A 9,498-nucleotide genomic window follows, 5' to 3' on the forward strand; every position below is an offset into this window, starting at 1 on the left:
ATATGTCTGTACTATTCTAGAGTGCACCATATAGGTGTCTCATAAGGAGATCTATTACTACATTTGCACTATTCTTCGAAAATGTTAGCTAATGATAACAATCCATCCACCGTTTTGGGTTACTCTAACCCCAGCTAGATCTTGATATCCTGTCCTTCTCTTAAACAATATTTGTTATCTCCTATAGGGCATAACTGAAATGGGTATGGCTAATTGTATATATATCTTTGTTACTATTGAAAGTAACTCAGAATGCTTATATTTCTATGCCTGAATTGTAAATACTGATAATCTTCACTAACTGGGTATCTCGTACCCTTCTTCACCTTGTTTCTTTTACTTGTTGAAACTTGTATCTACCTTCTGATTGTCTTATTGCTTTTTACCATATGGGTGGATAGATATTAATGCCTTAAGGCTCCTTACCAAGAGGCATACACATATTAGTACACACATGATCTGTTGAAGACCTCACATTTACTCATCATAAGCATGATGCAAAATCGAGTTCCTTTTATTCAACTCTTCCACAACCACATTCAATCTCTTACCAACTATCTTTCTAAATGTAGGTATCATTGTATTATGAATAAAATAGAATTTAGAAATTTGAGTTCTTACAACTGAGCTCTACCACACGATCTAGAGTAAGAACAAAGAGTGACGGTCCTAAATGCCATGTAGCCTCTGTTTATAAGTGTGGTGCACAACACACCCACAAACAAGACTCTACTAGACACTAGGGGTGCTTATCGAGCGGATAATTACGCTTAATAATTCGGCTTAACGGTTATCGGATTATAAATGTAGTAATTTGCTAGCCATTCAATAAGACAACAGGCAGATTGGTATCAGATTAACAATTATTGGGCGGTTATCGGGTAGCTTATCGGCTAAACCAAATAGAATTTTTTTGAACAATCATTCAATCAATACCAAACAGTTTCAAATCAATATCAATTTTTTAATACCATCTAAGATCTAACCAAATAGTATTTTTTTAATTGAAGACTCTTCAAGACTACTCATAATTTCATACACATATTAACTAAATTTTTAATACCATCAAGACTACTCATACAGACATACACGTATTAATCATTGAGATTTTGATTTTTTAACTTCTCAATTTTCAGTTCAAGAGAGAGACGAGACTGACGACTTCTCTGCCTCTGGTGGCTGCAAACAATTGAGAATTAGAAAATAGAAATTAGGGATTTAGCCATTTAGGGTTTCAATAGTACTTTATATACATAAGGGGAAAAGTGTAAATATAAAAATTCTTAACGGGTTAACGGTTTACCCGATAAGAAAATTAAGTAATCTGCCCCCAAACCGTTAAGCCGATAATTATAAAATCTCAATCCGTTCACCATCCATTACCCCGATAATTCGATACCACTAAGTCAATAAGCTATCGGTTTGGTTCGGTTAACGGTTTTGGTTTGATTTTGAACAGCCCCACTAGACACGGCTTATAGACTCCCTACTACAAAACTTCTATGATACCACTTCTGTCACGACCCAAACCGTAGGGGCGCGATAGGCACCCGGTGCCATACTCAACCGAGTACCTAACATATTTTTCTTATCATACCATCATGGTTAAGTGGGTCAAAGGGCCGTCATGAGATAACCAAAATAAAACCTAAGGGAACATAGGATGACCACACATGATATAGAAACTTTTACATGTGACATACGGGCCTATAGGATTGAAATGATCATTTGTACACTCAAATCATAGCTCGACATGGCCATACAATCATCCATATACATAACAAATGTCTACAAGCCTCTAAGAGTACATAAATGTCATAAAGGTCGGGACAGGACCCCGCCATACCAATTTATACATGTCCAAAGCATATTGACCAAACAGGCAACTCCGGAGCAAATGGAGTGCACCAACACCTTCCGCTGAGCTGATAGCCTACTAGGAGGACTGTCAACTTGTCTATCGAGACCTGCGGGCAAGAAACGCAGCGTCCCCAGGCAAAAGGGACGTCAGTACAAATAAAGTACCAAGTATGTAAGGCATGAGAAGCAGTATATAAAAGACATGAAAGAAACATAGAGTAAAGAACTCAACATGTAAGTCTGAATAGCTCTGTGAATCATGAAACATTTATAATATCATGCATATGCTTATAAATGTTCATGCATAGGTATATGTGTACATAACATCATCAAGCCCTTGAGGGCATCCCATCATATCATCTCGGCCTCTGTGGGCGAAATCATCAACGTATACCAGCTGATTAGGTGGTGGTGCGTATATAACGTCGTAACCTTTCGCCATACCCTATATACATATAATGTCTGCGTATATAATGCCATCTGGTCATAGGTAAATGTACCTGTATAAATGAATACAATGCATAAAAAGTAAGTCAATAAGATTTCTCGGGATATCATAAGATCAATATGCCTTCGGTTAATATGATAAAATAAACTTTATCAACTTACATATTTTCAGAGACCCATGAACAGACGATATAATAATAGGACATATGGGGAATCGATAACATAGGCAACCCTAGTACTTCTAAGAATATAATCATTTGTGAAAGTTGCACGTTTGCTCGTTTCGTTTGTATCATATGGATCATGCCAAAAGGAAAGAAGGGGTAGCCTTAACATACCTTATTACAATTTGTCCAATAACCACGTTGAGCACGTCACTTTGCACCTTAATCTACAACAATGATAATAATAATATCATTATGTTACGGAAGGTTCAACTATAGCATAACGCACGACAAGCTTGTTTTGTAATAAAACTGGCAACATCTCCCCTATAATCCTTACTTTCCTCCAATTTGACATAACACCACCAACAACAAGAACAGTACAATAACAACATGTATACATAATTTTCCAACCTTATCTCCATCACAATATACCACAAAACAACCCACATACCCTAATCACTTTATACATAAAATAACAATCAAAGTAGTGCCAAACAACCTGAAAACATAACGATGAACAACCAGCCCACCATTCCACCATTATGTGGTATTTCTCCAAACCCTTTCTCCTTCAAAGCTCCAATAAACAGAAGTAAAATAGACAACCCAACAGAAACACTAAACAGCCCACAAAACAGTCCACTACAAGTTGAACAACTCGAACTCACGGCTTTCGATTACCGTCTCGTGAGTTCATACAATTAGAAAATGAATTTATCAACCTTTCTTGAGATTTAAAAAGCTTAAATACAGCAAGTAGGTATTTTTTAACCATGAAGTACCTTCCAAAACTCAAACTACAAAGAAAAAGAGAAGCGGTATAATGATACTTACATTGTAGGTATCGTTCTAATATTATCACTTCTTTATTTCGTGAAAGGGATGTTGATCTTGCTTGGAATTTCTTGGAACAGACTTGGAGAGCTTGAGAGTGTTTTTTGCTGTAAGTACTCTCTGTATATTCACGAAATATAAGGGAAAAAGATCACTTATAAGCCCACCGCCTCAATTTTCCAAGCAGGTGGGTAACCTGCCTGTTTGGCAGCTTGAGCGGAGCAACTTTGGATGCTTGTATATCTCTACTCCAACATTATATTGACAAACGGTTTGAAGAGTTGGAAACTAGGCACATGGAGAGTTAATTCAATATAAAGATCTCCCTGTAACTCTCAATAGATTGGGCTAAAACTGCCTCACAACCTGGCCTATAAACCTGCCAGTTTCTCCGAAGTGCGACAATCTGACTTGGCGACCCTATTTTAAAAATTCATAGTTCTCTACCCCGATGTCGCATGAATAAATGGTTTGGACCATTGGAAACTAGGTTCCAAGAACTTCATTTTGGTATGACATATGTCCCAAAATGATATCATTTAGGTTACAAATTTAATTTCTTAACTCGATTTTTCCGTAACTTAAATCTGATTTTTCTCAAACTTTATATTTTTTATCCAAACATCATATTATGACTTTACACTCATTTAAATCATGATTAACAAGTCTCATATTTATTATATGTCACCTTGGGACGCACAGGATGTACTTTCACGTACGAAAATATGAGGTGTAACACTAGATCTGGACAAAAATTGTAAAAATGTAGTATGAGTACAGCACGGTTAGTACCCAGTAAGTATCAAAACTATCCTCGATGGAGTAGTGACGAGGTAAAAGTCAAAACACCTACTAGTCATAATAACCTATGCAGTTTATAAGTATAAAGCTAATAATGAAAGCATGAATCAGTAAATGGAAACAAGGAATAAACATGTGATATAAACAACAAGGTAGGTAGAACCTCGTTAAAGTACCAGTGAAACCAAATAAGGAAAACAAATGACTACCAAATGATCAAGTTGCTCTAACACAAGTCTCCCAACAAAATTCCCCCAAGATACCTCATCTCATAATCACAAGTCACGAGTCCCAAATCACAAATCATATGCTAATGGAACCTCATCCCCACATTATCAATCATGACCGCACGGACAACTCACGTGATAATATCTCAATTCGCCCGGCATGGTCAGAGGCTCACTATCACAATCCGCCTGGTGTGGTCACAAGCTCAATATCACAATCCGCCCGGCATGGTCTCATGCTCAACATCGCAATGGAAGCCGATAATACAAAAATACATGTGCATGATCAAATAATGTCAAGTTCCATACTCCTGAACACGTGTAAACGACATGCTACGGTGTATGCTTGTGCGAGTGTACTATTACAGTCCAAGTCAACAAGTAATATCAAAGATATCGAGTAGTTCATTGGAACAACACAACAAGACATGTAAGGTACATAACACATGCAAGGGAGATCACACCATCACATGAATATCATCAACATCGTGCCCCTAGGCCAACACCTGTCAACCCTCACATAGCCACCCTTGTCTCTCTATATTGACAATATCATAATAGCCACCCTTATAGCTCCGCCCAGAAGATACATTACAATAGCTACTCGTATCACTCCGTATAATAGCTACCCTTATCACTCCGCCCAGAATATTAACACAATAGCCACTCGTATCACTCCGCACAATCAACAACAGTGAGATGCCACCCTTATGCTCCGCATAACAACCATTGATCCACACAACAAATCCACATGTTCTAACATCACAACAACACGACATATCAATTCGGACCACAAGTGCCCATAGGCCACAATGTTTCTAAAACAACAATACCGATATCACCACAACACATAGCTCATGGCTCAACCATGATGTATTCAAGAATCCCAATATCAACAAAGTGAAACGGGGAAACTAACTCAATATGAATAATACTCTATTAAGCAACACCTTCAACTAAAACAGGTTAATGACTTTCAATAACTTTAACTTCAGTTAATTGATTAAGAGTAAACTCAATAATGAAGGTATTTCCATGAAATGACAACTTCGAATAAGAATCATTCTACAATAAAAGAGGTAACATGACAATAGAAGAGTTAACTACTTCAAATAAGAATATAAGAGTAAACTAGACAAATAAAAGATAGAACAAGCTCATACAACTCAAATAAATCATGTAAGACTAAGCATAACATGGATGATATAACATGATATGACAATTTCAATTAATGAATGAAAGAAGTCTAGGAGTCTAACCGGTCAAAGACCATATATAAGCTCGAGTACGCACTCGTCACCTCGCGTACACATCTTTCACATAATTCAAATAATACAATCAACCTCCGGACGTCTCGCATCTAGCCAAAATAACTTAATATCATTAACAAAATCCATAGAAACTTATTCCAAACAATAAAGCTTCGTTCTTTAATGAAAACCAAAAAGTCAACTCAGGGGTCGTACCTGGAAACCCGACCAAACTTACCAAATCCGAACACCCGTTTTGATACCAGTCCAACCATTCCAAAATTATCCAATTCCGACTTCAAATCGACCTTCACATCCTCAATTTTATGTTTTATAAAGTTTTTACAAAAATCCCCAATTTCTTCAATTCAAATTACTAATTAAATGATAAACACAAAGATGAAATCATGAAATATAACCAAATACGAGTCAAGAATACTTATCCCAATCCAAATCATGAAAATCCCATCCAAAAACGCCCAAAACCGAGCTCTCTAACTCAAAAAGTGATAAAATAACAAAATCCCTCGAAATAGTGTACTATATAGTCTGCCCAGGTGTTCCTCTTCGTGATCATAGAACCATCTTCGCGATCGCGAAGAACAAAATGAAGGCTGCCAAAATTTCTCCTTCGCGAACGCGGTCTGTAGCCTAAGAATGCGACCAATGCCTGCCTTAGCCTTTGCGAACGTAGTGGTCGACTCGCGAACGCTGAAGGCAAATACCTGACTGCCCATCCAGCCCTCACACTTAAGCGAACATGAGTGCTCAAACGTGAACACGATGGACTAAGATCCTCAATGCTCAGCGAATGTGCAACCAACATCGTGAATGCGATTACTAAAACATCAGACTCCCAAATAACCCTTCGCGATCATGTCCGTTCATCCGCGAACGCTATTAACTGCAGACATCAGAAAAAACAGCAATTCCAAAACATGAAATAAATAGCTCGTAGCCCATTCGAAACACACCCGAGGCCCCCGGGACCCCATCCGAACATACCAACAAGTTCCATAACATAATGCGGATTTGTTCAAGGCCTCAAATTACATCAAACAACATCAAAACTATGAATTGCCCCTCAATTCAAGTCTAATGAAGTAATGAACTTTCAACTTCTACAACTCGCGTCGAATCTATCAAATCAACCCGGAATGACCTCAAATTTTGTATGCAAGTCCCAAATGATACAAAGGATCTATACCAACTCCTGGAATCCCAATCTGAACCCGATATCAGTAAAGTCAACTCCCGATCAAACCTCCCAACCTTCCAAACCTTCAACTTTCCAACTTTCGCCAAAAAGCGTTAAATCAACCTACATATGTCCAATTCTAAATCGGGAAATTTGCCTAAGTCCAAAATTACCATAACTTCATTGGAATCATTAAAGCACCATTCTGTAGTCGTCTATACAAAAATCAAACTCCGATCAATTCTTACCACTGAAGCTTCTAAAACAAGAATCATTCTTCCAAATCAATCTCGAATTGCCCAAAAATTGTAACCGACCATACTCACAAGTCCTAATTCATAATACGAAGCTTCTCAAGACCTTAAACCACTGAAAAAATGCTAAATCTCAAAACGACCGGTCTGATCGGTACAAAGTGCGACTAGAACACATTGTAAAAAGTAGTCTAATTGTCAATCCTTTCTGAGATCTCTTTTTAGATGAGTTTAAATTTAATTTTGTGTATCAGTAGAACAATATTTTTTAAAAATTATTAAGGTGGTATTTGGTTCACTGTTTTTTGCACGATCAGTGCACATAAATAAACATAACTTAAAAAATATTAAATTATATACTGACGCTGTGTCAAAGATTATATTATCACTATTTAGATCTTGAGTTTGAAAGATTATATTTTTGCAAAAATATTTATTTCAATAATGTATAAAAATAAAGGGCCTTAACTGTCACGACCCAAACCGATGGGACATGACGAGTGCCTGAGTCGATACCACTTTTGTTACGACCCAAACCGATGGACCATGAAGAGTGCCCGAGTCGTACTTGTCGAACACCTCTAAGCATGCGTCTAAGATATAAACATGAATTAAGGGTAGGTCATGAATAACATCTGTCAATAAACTGTCGAATCGCGTCAATAACATACGTGAGGAAAACATGTCCAAAAGACATATATACATATATTTGTGGAATACGGTAGGGCGAGCCGATAAGGCTGTTATAGACAACTATATATCAAAAACTAGAAGCTGACAAGGACACATACTATACAAGTATACATGACTGTCTACAGACTTCTAATAAAGTGTAAAACTGTATAAAGGACGGGACTGAGCCCCGTCGTACCCATATCTACATACAAAAATAGCTTACCAAAATTAATAACAGCTCCGAATTAAGTGGAACAGACGAACTCTTATTGATTAAGGATCCTAAAAAGGGGGATCGTCAGCCTGTCTATCGGCACCTGCGGGCATGAAACGCATTCCCCAGGAAATAGGGTTGTCAGAACGAATAATGTACCAAGTATGTAAGGCATAAAAATCAGTACCTAGATTTCTAATGGCATAGGCACTAGTACTTCTATGAATAGGCACTCCTAGTACTTCTAGAGCATAGGCACTCCTAGTACTTCTATGAATAGAGCCATTTATGAAAGTTGTGTGTTTACTCATTTTATTTGTATAATATGGATCATGCCAAAAGATAAAAAAAGGAATAGCCTTAATAAACCTGAACTGATTCTCTTAACAATAACACGTTTGCGATAAAACACGTAACGACGGATCGAAGTAGGGAAAAATCCGTATGATATTCTTGAGAAAGGTTATACCATGCTCCCTTAGAATTGCAAGTCACGTTGCTATTACATTAAGTAGTTTCGTATGTATCTCCCTTTAATGAATTAGGGAGGTCTCTTATCATAGTGAGTTGTGGGCCCCACTTGATATGGATTACTTTTCCAAAATTCCCTAAGTATGCCACATAAGCCCAAGAGTCATTGTTTGGTCTTAGAAAACATAACCACCTTGCTGCCACGTTGGGGTGATGATTCCACCAAAAACATATCGACAAATTTGTAATTGATTTGTTAACTTCTAATTAATCCATTACCCACGTAATTAGGTAATATCTTAATTTACTTAAAATACTAATCACTTTTAACATACTTTATACACCTTACTATCATGGTCATGTGGTACCTTGTATGGCACTAATCCATAAATACGGGGTATTATAGCTTGGACTGTATATTTTCCCAAATTGGTAACCTTCAACGAATCTCATTTTCTTTGATTTATTTACACTCTAACTGTCACGTCACTTACTTATCACCTGTTACAAATAGCATAAATACTTATAACCTCAAAAAAACAAATCTCATCCCCGAGCCTATGTCGATTAACTTACGACAAAACTTTAACGTATGAAAACGCAAAATGTAACATCCTTCCCCCTAGAAACATTAGTCCTTGAATGTTTAACTCACCAGGATCTATATAAATTTTGGCAGAGTCGCCTTTGTAACAGTACTACTACCAACCCTTCTTGTAGAAAACTCAATAACTCAATGCCAAATAGGGCCAGAATCATCATTAACGACAACGGCCTCACACGACCAATGACAATAACTAACACAAGAATCCATACACACACCTTAAGGTTGTGATGTCTCAGTCGGATCCTCCTCTGAAATAGGAAAAAAGTGAGGATACCTAGATGTCATGTCTTTTTCAGCTTCCCAAGTCATTTCTTCCACATTGTTGTTTCTCCAAAGTGCTTTTACCGAAGCTACATCTTTTGTCCTCAATCTCCAAACCTGTGTATCTAGTATAGCAATGGGAGTTTCCTCATATGATAGCTACTCTATGACCTGAACATCTGACATAACTCTGGAAGGATCTTCGATACATTTACGGAGCATAGACACATGA

Source organism: Nicotiana tabacum, chromosome 17, assembly GCF_000715075.1.
Source record: "Nicotiana tabacum cultivar K326 chromosome 17, ASM71507v2, whole genome shotgun sequence".
Lineage (NCBI taxonomy): Eukaryota > Viridiplantae > Streptophyta > Magnoliopsida > Solanales > Solanaceae > Nicotiana > Nicotiana tabacum.